Source organism: Haemaphysalis longicornis, unplaced genomic scaffold (assembly GCF_048455015.1).
Source record: "Haemaphysalis longicornis isolate Haplotype H1 unplaced genomic scaffold, Haemaphysalis longicornis Haplotype H1 scaffold_9, whole genome shotgun sequence".
Lineage (NCBI taxonomy): Eukaryota > Metazoa > Arthropoda > Arachnida > Ixodida > Ixodidae > Haemaphysalis > Haemaphysalis longicornis.
The window spans coordinates 37973263-37988588 of NW_027526460.1; the positions used below are offsets into that span (position 1 = coordinate 37973263).

Consider the following 15326-nt stretch of genomic DNA (forward strand, 5'->3'; position numbering starts at 1 on the left):
CGCTCCTCGTCTTCCTTGGCAACGGGGGGAGATGGGCGCGCGCTGCCTGGCCGCTGACATGGCACATACCCACGTGGGTGATTGGCCAGGAATCTCCTCGTCTTCCTTGGCAACGGGGGAAGATGGGCGCGCGCTGCCTGGCCGCTGACATGGCACATACCCACGTGGGGGATTGGCCAGGAATCTCCTCGTCTTCCTTGGCAACGGGGGGAGATGGGCGCGCACTGCCTAGCCGCTGACATGGCACATACCCACGTGGGGGATTGGCCAGGAATTGGGCGTGAGAAGGGCTAATGCACCCGCTTAAAGGAGTACTGACACGAAATTTAAAAGCTGAGATCCGCTCTAGCAATCAAGTACAACGACAACACAAATAGGTGTCTGTGAATAAATGCATCTTTCTTTCTTTGTAGTTGTGTGTGTGTGTGTGTGATCTCTCTTTCGCGAACATTACAGAACCGCGCAAATTCAACTCGTGCATTCGCACTTTCACATTCTTCCCCTCGGGGAAATTCCGGGAATTTTTTTATGTATTGTCGTGCCCGCGTCTTTGCAGTTATTGTTATAATTTCTGTTGTGGAAAGGACTTGTGTTTTGTCGACTGCTTGTTCTAAAAATTAAGACGAAAGCCTTATATGTTTCATCAAATGCGAAAAGTGGCCGTCGTCGTCGTTGTCATCGGCGGCGGCCTCGAAGCGAACTGTACCAAAATTCTGCCAATTTCTGTCCGTGTCTACCCTCTGGAGACCCGGATTAAAATCCCGTGTCTCCAGATGCAAATTTTTATTTCACTTCATATACATATGCGTGCTTGCGCGCGCGCGCGCGCGCGTGTGTTTGTGTGTGTGTGTGTGTGTGTGTGTTTGTGTTTGTGTGTTTGTGTGTTTGTGTTCGTGTGTGTGTGTGTGTGTGTTTGTGTTTGTGTTCGTGTGTGTGTGTGTGTGTGTGTGTGTGTGTGTGTGTGTGTGTGTGTGTGTGTGTGTGTGTGTGTGTGTGTGTGTGTGTGTGTGTGTGTGTGTGTGTGTGTGTGTGTGTGTGTGTGTGTGTGTGTGTGTGCATGCGTGCGTACACTAATAGACACAAACTATCCCCTAGAACGTAGTGTTGCACTTTCTCTTTCCATTTGCTCAAATTCGCACGGCTTCGTTGCTGCAAAAAAGCACAACAATATAGCTTTCTAAAGATTAACGAAGCATGACATTAACGATCGCCTGACCTCCACAATGGGCCTCTTCGATTTTCCACTTCTGGCTCCCCGCGGGCTGCCCGCGGGTAGTCCGAGGATTCTCCGAAGCCATAGGGATACACGGGAAAATCGAATGTTGGACTGCTTCTCGGGGAGTCCGCGGTGAGCCCGAGACTGTAAATCGAAGAGGCCCAATGTTTAACGTGGTAGTGTGCGTGTTATCGTTGATGTTCTCGTCTTAGGGCTCCATCCAGAAATGCCTGCATATCGTGTCATATGCGCAACTAGGCTATACGACAACTCAATGTGTACGCGACCGTCCTGCATCACTCATGCATCGCGTTGCGAAAAAAAAAAATAGCTGATACAAACCAATGTGACCTGCTGCCATATGCATCCGTTTGCGGGGGCCACATTCCAACGTCAGCTTTGAACTTGCAAAGGCCGCTACGCAAACGCTCAAGGTTTGCGTAGCAAGCTCGGGGCATCTAATGACGCAAGTTATATGACAGACGAGGCCACCAGTTGCCGCACCCCGCATCAAGGAAGGCGCCTCTCTCGGCTGCGGCCTTGTCACAGGCGGCACCTTTCTCTGCGGACGTACACTGCGTGGGAGCAAGGTGATAAAACTGGACCGGTATGAGGGGCCTTATTTTGCACCGTATTTGTTTGTGCGTACCTTTAAAGAGCACCATTTGTGCAGGAACTGTAAAATACTACATGTTACTGTCTCGTCTGTTCAGATTGGTCGATTACATTAAAGGGACCCTGCATCCCTTTGTTCAACTGTTTTCAAAATCTTAAATGCCTGCAGAACGTAGTCAGCAAACACATCCAGTACTTTGGTTAACGTGTTGCAAAGTACCTCAGCCAAAAATTACTGCTATACCGTTAGATAACTTATAAACTCGCTTTCATTCGCGGCGAACGCGATGTTCCTCTTTGGCGGGCGCAAGATGAGTCACGTAGCCCGAGACGACCCAGCGGCGCATGCGTGGGAGGCGGCGGGCTGGTCGGCTGCCGATCAACTGAGTGCCCGCAACCGCGCGCCGCTCAGCTGATCAGTTGAGCAGAACGACTGAAAACGGGGCCTTGTGCGCAGCGCCGAAAGCGGGCTCGGCGAATCACGCGATGCGCTTCTACGGGTGTGTCTCAGGGGGTGTGTCTGAGGTCAAAAGGTGAATTTGCGCATCTGCGGTGAAACCGCTGGACGAAAGTGGTAAAGCTTTGCTTTAAAAAACCTCTGTAGAACGAGTAATGAGCAGGAGAGAAAAAAATAAAGCAAAAAAAAAAAAAAAAAAGAGGACGCCGAACAGCGGACGCGTGACATCAGCACGCGTGGTGGGCGTTTCGCTTCACCCGAACAGCGCATACCATAGTGTTCGTTTCAATAAAGAATGAGCACAAATCACGACTCACACCAACATGATGAATGATAAGGCACTCGTTAGCAACGGGAAGCGCCTAAGGATGGCAGAAGTGGCTGTGGCGACTTTCGCTTCCGACATGGGTGCCACGTCAGTATTGGTGCGGCATAAAATATGGGTGTGAAGGACATATAAAATTGATATAGTACACGTAACATACATATTGTTGCAGAGCAGCTCTAGGATAGCCCGCTAGGAGGTCGACGGTGAATACGACAAGGATCTAATCGCATCTGGCCTGCGTAACCACTCAACCAACGACCTTGGTCGCCAACCACTGTTAACTTGTTTACCGTTATGCATTGTAAATAAAACTTTTTAACAACTAGTAAATATATACAATACATACATAACCGAATTGCATTTTCTAATATCACAGTTTACAACACAAGACAAGGTGGTTGTAGACGTTCATATATAAAAGAGGGTCTCCTAGTTGGGTATTTCATTTGCGTTGCAATATTCTAATGGAGAGGCATCGCATAGTGAGAAATCCTGAAGAGCAACGTCAGTACGGGGAGAGCAGTGAAGGAAAAATAAACGGAGCTACGATTTAAATCTTAGTAAATTGCATTTACTTGTCTCTGGTAAGTATTCTTATGAACCCGGTCGTGATTTTCATATAGTGCATTGGGCCATCGTTGCAGGTAATACTCGCAGCTTCCCTATCCAACCTCCTTCACTGCGTGGAATGGAACCCAAGTTCCTTTTTTTAGGGGCGAATTCCCCTGGGGGCTGGGGCTGTTGGCGTCTCCTGTCGTCGTCGTCGTTGTCGTAATCGCCGTTCGTCTCATGTAGTCACGATACTAAAACACCGGGAAACTCGTTTACGCCTCGCGCTAGAACTTAACGTGTCGTAAAAAAACACTGGGACACTTGTTTACGTCTCGAGCTGGAGCGCTTCGTAACGAGTACTAAAAAAAACACCGGGACACTCGTTTACGCCTCGCGCTTGAGAGCTTCGTGCTTCGAAGCCAAGAGAGTTTTACAGCAAAGCTGTGAACCTGTACCCCCCAAATCGTTTTTTCTCCGTTGGCAAAAATGCCAAGATGCCAAGAATACACTTATACACTGGATGGTTCACCCCCCCCCTCCCCCCCCCCCCCCTCACTAGGTTTAACGTTAGTGGAGATGGCCCGGGATCTTTTTTTTTCTTGCGAGGGCGCTTTTTGACAGCAGAAAGTCACGGACAGAACAACAAGAACACTTCACCCTTCTCAGAGTAAGTGTTGGTCATAGGCACTGCGCAATAAAATCAGAGAATATGGTGTTAAATTAGACGCAGAAGGAGGCGGCTGAATGATGCTGGATTATGCCAGTAGAAAGACACCGGGGCGCTAGTCCCGTTTTGATGGTGAGCTTTAATTGGTGAGAGGGAGTTTCTGAGGAGTCTTGAGGCGCAGAGAGGTTGATGGGTGTACTCAAGGAGCTTTACAGGCGGGATGGATTACCGGGATGAGTTGGTTTGAAGAGCAGGCTCACAGCAGTAGAATACTCGTGTTAGACCATCATAAATGAAAATTTGTGCAGTGACTGTGATGACACGGTGTGGACAGTGTGAGTGCTATGGAAGTCGAGGGGTATTTTTAGATGGTGAGAATACGCGGGAATCAGAAAATTTGGCACAGAACCACATTAAAGGGACACTGAAGTGAATTTGTCAAGCTCCCGTTTTTGCTTGCACTGCGTAGACTGGCTCAAATTAGCACACTTTTCATCGTTTATCCGGTTGACAAATCGGTAATTATTTTACAAAGCGCGAAAGAAGAAAAACTACCATGCGCGGTTTGCGGCGGCCGCACCAACTAAGGCTGTGACGTTGGGAGGAGGGGCGCCGTGATTGGACGATACCCAAGATTAGCAATCACACAAGTTTCGGTTTCGGTTATGTAAAACATAACCAATGGCGTTGTTGGATGGGCATTCTCAATATCTCAGTAATCATCGTACCGCGCTTCTGCCATGTTGTCGGCTGTAAAATGCACAAGATAAGCCTCCCAGGACGGCTTGTAGTCGTAGCATTCACTAGCCGAGACCTACGCAGTGCATGAACGCCCTCCGCGTACCCGCAGCCGCCCAAATGTCATGCGCTTTTCCCCCATATTTGGAGCTTGCCTCCCTCATGCCTGTATCGTAAAAATCGTGTTCGCACCAGGCCAAGGGTCTGTTTATTCTGGCCAGTGCCCACTGCCTGCATGCAGTCGGTGCTTATGGCAACAGCACGCCAACGAGAACTCGCTAGCGCGCCAGTGCCAGCCTGCGCGCGTTTTGTGAACTAGTTCGTGTAGCCATGAACGTTGTGGCCCAAAAAAAGGTGAACTCAATACAGAAAACATCGGCGGAAAACAAAAAAGTTAACTTACAAAAAAAAAAAAAAAGCACGTACCCGCGGGGATTCGAACTCGTGACTTGCAGAACATTTCCGGTAACATACCTAACGCCCCCGACCACTGAGCCACGGAGCCGGACGCGAAGGCCTTGCTAATATAGGGTATGTATTATATAAACGGTTTACACTTTTATTTAGTTTTGGCATTTCAAGTAGCTTAGGTGACTATTTGTTGTACTGCGATCGTGCAGTAAGCGTCGCCCGAGTTTCCACAGTAGCTCACGTCTAGCAATTGCATTTCGTAGACGGAAAAGCGTTCGCAGATGCGTAGTCGTGCTGCTGACCGCTGTGCTTGTTCTCCCAGCGCAAAAAAGTGCTTCCCGCGCCCTAGTTTTACGCTGTACGGTAAAAATATCAGTTGATTTTATTTCCTTAGTACCTATATTGACTTCGCTGACTCTTCTCCCGCCTTCAAGAGGCCTTATATTTTCCTACTGGCGTACCAGTCAGCGAAGCGTCGCATGTGCGCTTGTGTGAAGCGACCTTGACTTGGAGCTAGATACAGTGTACAAACAAACCAAGTAAAGAAAGGCACATTCTTCCATTCACAAACGTGTCCTGGCTTCGTTTCAACTAAGCGAACGAATTGCGACCAAGCAATTTTTTTTTAACCTCCTTGATTGCGACGACCCGCCGGCGGCCGGCGGACGAAACGCTGGGCCGACTGACTCTGTCGGCCGGGGAGCCGTGCAGTAGCGCAGCCGTGGCGCAGCCAATTGCCAGCTCATCCCCTCCTGACGTCACACGAAAACGCCACAGAAAATGGGCGAGCGTAAAGAGAGGAGGACAGCATTTTCGAATTAGTTTTGCTACTAAATAAAATCGCGTAAACGCGCCTAGAGTGATCGAAACATGGCCTGGGGATTCCGGACTACAATTTGCGCTAGTAATCCCGCAATGTTTACATGTCACTTCAGTGTCCCTTTAAGGGGTAGATATCGTTAGTGGCATGCATTGAAAAAACCTTCGTTCCGACAGAGAGAGTGCCGTGATCTAGAAGTTTCTGGCGAGGTGTTGAATTATTGTGCAAATAGAGATGAAGCCTTCGCTAGATAGTTAAGTTAAGGAGGGGACGCGAGGAAGTCAGGCGAAGTTTGGATTTGGAGGGAAGTTTTTTCGTCCTTTTTTGTAACGCATGGTGTGCTCCGCAGGCGATGATGAGGCCGCGGGCGCGGAGAGGGGGTCGAGTTGGGGGAGCAGTGCAGGTAGGCAGTCTAAGACTCTCGTTAAGCAGAGTGTGAAACAGTCCGGCACCTTGGCTACACCAATTCAAAACGACACTGCGTGACGTCTGTTTTGCCTTGACAACACGCTTTCAAAAAAGTATTTGGCAATACAGAAATAGGAAGAGTGTCTAACTAAAAAGTACAAGGAGAGCAACTCACACTTTTGGAGCCAGGTTTTGTTAAGGCGCATTGGCACTTGCAACAAGAAGAAATTCCACAAGTGGCAGATGACAGTGGTGATGATGATGAGAGTTGGATGTTAATGGTGCAAAGCAAACTGGGGCAAAGAGCACCAAAACAGTAGTTATGTATGAGGGATTAAGCTCAAAACACTAAAATCGCTCAACAAGAACGAAAGTAAAACCAGTAAAACACAATGAAGTTGGCTGGTGTAGAAGGCCAGGTTGCGATTATGCGTGGTATGAAATTAGGTTCAAAAATTTTACTTCTGCTAAGTATTTAAAAACAGAGCACATGGTATTGTTGAACACGGGGTGTGGAACGCTGGGTGTAGTGGGATGTGTAGTCTGTATAGTTGTGGGAAGAATTTTGTCGTATTGTGTGAACTGCCTTGCATTGAATTAGCTACACTCTAAGGCAATCCCGCTGCTTCAGCTTCACCACAGTGCATTTCATTGATCAATCCGCGTACCTAACGATGAAATTTAGGCGCATGATGGCGTCAAGCATGACGATCTGACTGAAAAATTTGGTATGCGCGGTGGCAACACGCAATGCAGGCATGGAGTTTTGATTGTTGCTGTTATTCGCATACTTTGGTTTATTGGCGACGTAGATTGGTCTATCGTGTGCATTGTGTTGAAGATGAACCACGGGATTGACTTAGATGGTACTTCTAGCCTGAATTTCTATTCAGGTGGACGGTTGTCGCACCGAAAGTCCTCCATTAAGCCTTACGCGGCCGAATGAGTCGGTCAGACTCTCTCTGTCACGCCGCGCCTTGTTTATTGAAAGGGCGAGTAACCAGGCACACTCCGTTGATGCCAGTTATAACTTGCCTAGTGATAATAAAATAATGCGTCCTTCACACGTGTTCTGCGTGTTACCCTGAAATGGAAGAAATGCTCGCAAACAATCAGCTAGTACCTGAATAAGAAGTCTCGTGACATGGCACTAACTGGAATGTACGCTAAGACATACACTGGAACAAAAATACTTTGATATACTGACTGCAGTTCTGTGCAAAATAGCTTACCTGAAGCGCGTTTTTTGGGCGAGAAGGGGGGGGGGGGACTTTATTAGCCATCGGAGCCAATAGTGTCGGAACCGCTAGTCCTGTGGCGACGTATGGAAAATCTCGGCTGTAGGGTGTGTCTATATGTAGCTCAGTAGCCTTTGCCTTCGGTACGTAAGCCTGTAGGCCTATAACAATATCAACCATGAGTGCGTCGCCACATAAATTGGGAAAGACATTGACGAATAACCGGACGGGGCCATGCGATGCCCTCACCTTCAAGCGGGTTTCTGAAGAGTAGAATAGGAGAAATGGTACCCACATGCATGAGTACACTGTATCCCGCGACTAAGGACGTCGCCTTTGGAGGTCGCTAATGCTATACGGGCAGCGCTGAAAATCAGCAAACATCATCTGTCGCAAACACGATTAACGAGGCAGCAGCAGCAGCAGCAGCAACCCAGAGCGGAGTCCGCCAAGAATTTCAGGTCATTAACACTTGCCGCAATGCCAGAATGCAAGCCTTGCAGAGCAGTCGTTCTTTTTTTTTCTCCAGGTTTCTGGCACGCACACCGCAGTGAGCGCAAGCAGAAAGGGAAGCCATAACCCAAATCAAGCCAATCTTGCTTACCGCCTCCGTCAACACCCGTTTCATTTTCGACCCAGTTCCCAACTTCCGCTGAGTGCGAGAAATCTTATCCACAGAAAACCCCACATTCGTTTTGTACCACCCAGCCACTCAATACTATATCGCAAAAAAGGAGGCAGCAATTTTTCTCTCGCTGACCACTGCTGGTGGCAGCTGCTCCTGTTCGTGGAAATATGAAGATAGCCCGCCCGCCGCGTGCTCACGCATTCGGCACGAGCGTGTATAGAGTGCGAGAAGCGAACCGGAACGCCGTTATACCGAATCACGGCGTGCGGACATTGAAACAAACGAAGAAACGCTGGCGCGTGCTTGGCGCGCGCGCGTGCGACCGGCGTTCTTTTTTTGTGCTCCTTACTTCCGCACAAACTGGCGAAAGACATGGGTGTAAGAGGGGTGCTGGGTCCTCGTTAGAGGCGAACCTCGTAACAGCGCATACCTGCTGGGCGCGCGCTCGCAGTGGGTGGGGAGGGGAGGGGTGCATTCCTGCGGTCCCAGACCCCGCCCTGCACCTCGGGCACTTCGGACAGGGGTGGCGAGGAGCCGCGACTGTCAAGGTTCGCGGGGCCGCCAACGAATCGGGGTACACAACAACGATCCAGTAAATGGTTCGCCGCGCGTTGCACTACTAAAACGTTGATCGACCAAAGCGACAGCTGCAAGCGACCGGCCAGCGCCCGAGGCGCTGCCCGGCTTTTGTCCGCGACGACCTCGCTAACCCCTCACCAAGTAAGGCGCCTTTATCTTATGCCCAGCTGGAACAATTATACCAATGCAACGCGTGCCACGGAGAAAGAGAGGAGGAAAGAGTCCTGACAACTACCGGCCGGACGTCCGCGCCGATGAAGGACCATTCCGCCGGACGGGAGCCAAGCCTGTGGCGACAGCTATGGTATGGAGGCAGGTCAAATCTTGGGCTCTGGTATATCGCCCCGGGGGGGTGCGCGCCCTTTCCGTTCCGCATGTGTCCGGGGAGCTAGCAGCCCACCTCCTTCATCGACAAGCTGTGACGTCATCTAAACCTGCGTTCCCTGCAGCAGTGGCGAGCACGGTCGGTCTGATCCAGTATAAAAGGAGCTCCATGGCTGCGGTATGTCACTTCTGTCGGCTCCCACCGGATCAACAGCAGGTCCTACAATGAAGGTACGGCTCGTAGCACACGCTTTCCTGCGACTGCTTGGCCCTCCAGCCGTCCCCGGATGGATTATACTCGCCTCGACTGTCGACCACGTGCTTGCCTCCATGGATTAGACAGGCAAACCACGGCGTGGACTTTTGCTTTCAAGTCATTAACGATTGCTGATCTGCTTTGCCACAACTATTATACTAATTATACTAAAGAATACACAAAGTAAACGGAGCTAATGGTTAACTCGTGCCAGGACATAGGAGTTGATGACACTATAACAACAATACATAAAAGAAACTATCCTTGCATAATGACTGTTTAATGCCACCTTAAGATGCGTGTGTTATGTAATGAAAGTTTGATTTACGATGTCAGTTCTATTTTTTTTTTAATTTTTTACGCCTAACTGAAAATGTTCGTTCTATCTGCGGTACCAGCTCCGGAGATTCAATACTGCAAACGCCAAATGCAATGCATATTAATCAAGAGACGTGCAGAATTTCACTCCACGCTTTTGTGATAATAAGCGAATACAGTAGACTCCGGTTAAGACGAACTCGGTTAAGACGAACTCTATGGTTAAAACGAGCAACTTTTTTGCTCTCTTGTAACGTTCACAATGTCACAAAAACATCCTCTTTTAAGACAGATTTCTGATAATGCGAAGAAATTTGCACGGTTTCTTCGAGTTCGTTTTAACGGGACTCTACTATATATTCCCAGTGCCAATATTATGACATACCCTTCAGAGTTCTAATTTAAGAAACGAATTTAACGTTAGCATAGGTGGTAACACGAACATAATAGATAAAATTTATTCCTAACATATCGCATCCTTTGTTTTCGGAGAAATCACATCGAACTTATTTTGCTACAATTGCCTAGAGAAGTGCTTCAATAATTGCCTTTATGTCTTTAATTAACTGCGCTCTATGGCCATACATTTCCGGTCCTTTCATCAGTGTTAACCGGTTTGGAGGAATAAATATCGCCGTAAGTTTTGATGAGCTTAAGAAATAACAACATTCGGGAAATACAGAGCCCTACACCTCGATTGCGTAGCGGGTCCATGAATCGATAACGAATGGGTCGACGATTTTAAACAGGTCGCCTTTTGGGATTCACCTAGAACAGCCAGCCTTTTTATAAAACAGAACAGTTTGGATTTGGTAAGTCGAAACTAAAAATGGTTCATGTTTGGTTTAGCAGGATTGCTACGATTAGTGAACGTATTATTACGACGAAAAAATCAGATTTCATTGAAACATTGTACGCTCGTTCTGCGCTGCTTATATGAATGAAAAAGCAGCCGAATAGAAGGACGATAATTGCTTTCTCAGGCGAACTCGAATGGTTCACCTAGGAAAGAAAGGAGAGCGGATTCGGCACCGTCTTCTAAGCTTCCTAATTATGAAATGATGTGATGCGTTTCCTCTTGATATCCATTAATTTTATGATGGCAAAATCGAACACTACACCACTGAATAAGCGGAACATTTCACTATGCGCATCCTCGATCTTTTTGTGTATTTTACAAACTTCACACTCGGCCGTACTACTCCAAAACACGGTATGATTTCTCTCTGTTTTAAATGCGATTGCGTCGTACTTGGTTTAAGTGGAAATAATTTCAGTGAGCTGTTAGTTTGTCATATTTGTATTTAAGTTGCTACTATTATGCTTACTGCAATGCGAATCAATGAGCCGTTCGCCCTCAATGGGCAACGGTGTGTCGCAGCGGTTTAATTTGTTATGGTTCGCCCCTCCCCCTCCTCTCTTTTGCCCAGGCCGTTATCCTTCTCGCCCTCGTCGCTGTCGCCCGTGCCGGCCTCGTCGGACACGGCCACGGACACGTGGCCGTAGCCGCCGTCGCCGAGGCAGGACACTCTTCCCAGCACCGCTCCCAGGACGTGAGTATAAGCATTCGCGGCATACACTTCGCTCTTTTGACGGCTATCATACCCTTACTTGTAGTCGGGATTCCTACACTTTTTCAGTCACCACTATTTCGACGGAATTCATTAACAATGTCAGTTCCGCCACCTACAGCTTGCTGTTTGATGGAGATCACTACCTTAAACTGCGTTCCAATTCACGGACAGCTTGGAACACAGCTTACGAAGCAGACTAACTACACGTCTTAAGGAAGCAGAATTGGAACGGGGCAGCGGTCACCAACGCAGACGACAACCTCGTAGCAGAGATGTTGAGCCATGTAAGCCACAGCTTTCGTAAATAATATCGCCGTTATTATTGCAAACATTGCGTAATTTCAAAATTAAACAAAAACATCTTCGCCACATGTAAATGATACTAAATATTTTAATATAAGAACACGTTACTTTGTAACAACATTATTACACAAAAAGGTGGCGCTGACGTCACTTATTAGTTTAGACAGGAAGAGAGCCTGCATCGTTGCTGACTTCGATGCTGTCTCCTCGAAGCAGTCTTCGTTGACTGCTTCGTTCAAATTGGAACAAGGCTTAACATGGTGGACTGTCCACTTAGACGGCAATGAAGCCGTCGAAAGGGTAAATTGGAACGCACCCTTAGTCGTTGTCGGAATTCATACAGTTTTGCAGCCACCACTAATTCGATGGCAATCATTACCGACGCCAGCGCCATCACATCTCCGTGACGGCAAACTGGCATGTATAGGCGTACGTACACGCAGCCGCTAGCCTTGCTACATAGACATCCGGGCTTCAAAACACCTGTAGGGTTTGCTGTCACTCAACCCATGTGAATGACAAACCACTGCGATCAAAGTGGCCAAGCATGCGAATTACGAGGCCCAGTTTGCCGTTTGAATGAAAAAACGTAGGTCTGCGCTGTGATATTACGCAATAGAAGCCACGTTGTTATTCAAATCTGCTACCTTGGACGCAGCGGTCGGCCATTCAGGTGTGTTTTGGAAAAGCAAGGTGTTAAGAATGTTTGTCAGGCTAGTCTTACTACATAACGTACAAACCACGGTTTCTTAGACTAATTTTTGATCGTAGGAACATGCACGCAGCCGTCGGCCCGGCGAGAAAAGTGTGCAGCATTTGTTCGGTGCGTGTTGAGGCGTTCGTGCAAACACTGACAAGACATTTCGTTTGGAAATAAATATAAGCATTAATTATGCATTTCTATGGCTGTAGAAAGAGTGGATTGCGAACGAAGCCTATCTTTTGACTTTATGGGAACGGGGACTTGCTGCTAACTACGACAGAGCTTTCCCGAAATCACCTTTCGAGGATTCCGTGGTTGGCATGCACATGTCCTACGTACGCGCCGTGAAGTTCACCTGTCATGCGATATGACGACAGCTTACCGTCAGGTATCGTCAACGTGCCGAGGTAGGGGATAAGATAACGCACTTCGATCGTACCCTGGAGTTCCGGGCTCATAATACCAGTATATACTGACACGCGTTTTTGTTTTAAATTTCCGGCCATTTTCTGTACCAAGCATGTACAACTACGGCAGCTTTTCGGGGAGTTAAAAGCGTGTTTGCTAGGCTTGCTTGTGCGGCAAACTTTTCACTCCAGTGTAATAAAGGGCGGGAATGATGCGGCATACGATGTGACACGATGAGTGTAGGTTAGGGGACATCGTGGAAAGTACTCAGAAGTGTCCGATCCCTCACGAGCGTCGTAACACATTCAGCTCGCGTCGTTTCGTCACTGCCAGAACACGTTCACACCAGGCTACCGCGATATCGGCCCTGTAACCGCGATGACGAAACCTCCTCTCCGAGCTTGTACCCGCCAACGCCGGCCCGCCTACAAGCGGGCGAACGGAACAGATAGACACGCGTGAGTGCCGCTCGGATTGATTGAATACTCTCCAGGCGGCGCACGCGACACACATCAGCGCTGTATTTGTTTCACCTGGCGCCCGGAACACGTTCGCTGTGGCACGGCGCTTTTTCACGAGATCGCAATCTGCCCCGCACCCACGGCCGGATATCGAGTCGCTAACACGCACGTCCGAGTCCGACCTATGTTCGATAATTCGAGAATTTAGAGGCCGCGTCGTGTTTCTGCGCCGTGTTTGCTGGCCCCTTTATTTTTCCACATTTTTATTGTTAACGATGCGAGACACGATTGCCCCCATTCAAGGTCGAAAAGGCCGAAAGTGGTAGAGAGTGGTGGAAAGTGGCAGAAAGCAAGTGAAACGATAAAGCGACAAGAGGTCTGGGAACCTGATAACTCAGTTCATCAATCTGTTTTCGATTTTTCTGAAATCGCAATGTTGAACGAAGAGCAAATGCTGAGAAAACGTACGACGCTTCATTCTCCTGTTCATAGCAAAGCTGTGTTATCTTCGGTGTCCCGTGGATAGGGTTAAAGATTCCGCTGACATAATCTTGGCACGATCTTTACCCCTCCGTGGTTCTTGGCGGTGATATTATTCTTGAAAGAAAGTCCCGATATTAGTTATTTATACTTTAGTGCTGCAATACTTGCAATATTAATGCATATACACCGCGGAACATTTCCGCGAATAGCGAAACAAGTTACCAATTTGAAAAGGCCAAGATCAGACAAGCTTCATGGGACAAACGCGCAGGGACTGAAATGGGCACCCAAATTTAAAGCCACATTTAAAAATACTTTCTGAATTTAAGGAATTTTTTTATATATTCAATATTTGAGAACATCACATGTACCGGCATTGCTCCTCAAGCTTTAGCTTCTATTCCTTGTTATAAAATAGTTATCGCTCCTTTCAAACAGTGTCATTGTTTTTTCCGCTTCTCGCTACATGAAAATTCGCGCGCACTCGAATAAACTGAAAAGTTACAACTCGAAGCTCTGCGTGACCAATATGCGCCCCCCCCCCCTCCCCCCTCAAAAAAAAAAAAAAAATCTGACCACATTGCTGCTTTCCAAGTCAAATACTCTAGTGCATAATATAAAACTACTTCGCAATCCAGATCAATCGCGAACCTGTTGATATATGCGGTGAACTAAGAGGAGTACTTAGTGCCTCCGTTTCCTGTTCTACAGTTATTCGCAAGACGTTTTGCACCTCTGCTGAATGAAACTAAGTGGTGCTTGTTTTTAAAGCAGCATTTCTTCGGGGAACTTTTACGATGACATTTGTCAGCTAATTTTGATCTTCTCGCGTTCCCGCATTCCCGCAGCTCCACGGCAACTACAAGTTCGGCTACAAGGAGACCCACACCAGCGGTGGATCTTTCCGCCAGGAGGCCGGTGATGCCTGGGGCAACAAGGTCGGCTCCTACGGTCTGACCGACGCCGACGGTCGCGTCCGTGTGGTCAAGTACGTCGCTGACGGCCACGGATTCCGCGCCCACATCGCCACCAACGAGCCCGGCACCGCCGCTTCCCACCCCGCCGCCGCCACCTACAACGCCCACCACGCCGTCCCCGCCGTCGGTGTCTCTGCCGCCAAGGTTGTCGCTGCCCCCGTCGCCGTCGCCGCTCCCGTCGCTAAGGTCGTCGCCGCTCCCATCGCCGTCGCCGCCGCTCCCGTCGCTAAGGTTGTCGCCGCTCCCGTCTACGGATTCGGCTACGGACACGGTCTCGGCTACGGACACGGTCTCGGATACGGACACGGTCTCGGATACGGACATGGCTTCGGCTACGGACACGGTGTTGCCATCGGCCATGGTCTCGCTTACGGACATGGATACGGCCACGGATACGGTCTTGGTCTCGGCTTTGGCTACGGCAAGCACTACTAAGTTATTTTGTGAAGGAAAACGAACATTGCGTGTTGGATTCCCATTGTCCTCGTGTGCCATCTCTTCTCTGTGAACGCGTGTACAGTGTCTTTCTTGTCAGTGTGAAAAAAAGATGAAATAAAGATGGGTGTCCTTGAAGGCTTCCTTTGGCTGTTGTTCTGCGTGAGTGACTGAAGGCAGGCAGGTCTGCAAGGAGCTACTCAGCCCAAGCTTGCTTTGAAGCACCGTTTATTGGATGACTAATGCCGTCCCGTCTCTGGCAAACGCCTATTAAGATGTTTGCATTGGGAGAATATTCTTGGCCGCTGACTGCTAGCATGCAGAACTGTTATTTCCTGCATTGCGCAGTGCCTCAATAAAAAAATGCAATAGGCTGCTTTCTCCTCCTGAAGCGACCTAAAAGACGCCGAAGGATCCTTACCGACGA

At 48.6% G+C, this 15326-nt stretch overlaps 1 pseudogene across 1 annotated transcript; it reads left to right on the forward strand.

Annotated features, from left to right (window-relative positions):
* Positions 1-9150: 9150 nt before the first annotated feature.
* LOC144153978 (uncharacterized) lies at positions 9151-15037 on the forward strand (annotated as a pseudogene). The gene is made up of 3 exons (XR_013319418.1): positions 9151-9212; positions 10986-11108; positions 14336-15037. The product of XR_013319418.1 is annotated as an uncharacterized LOC144153978 (transcript).
* Positions 15038-15326: the final 289 nt, after the last annotated feature.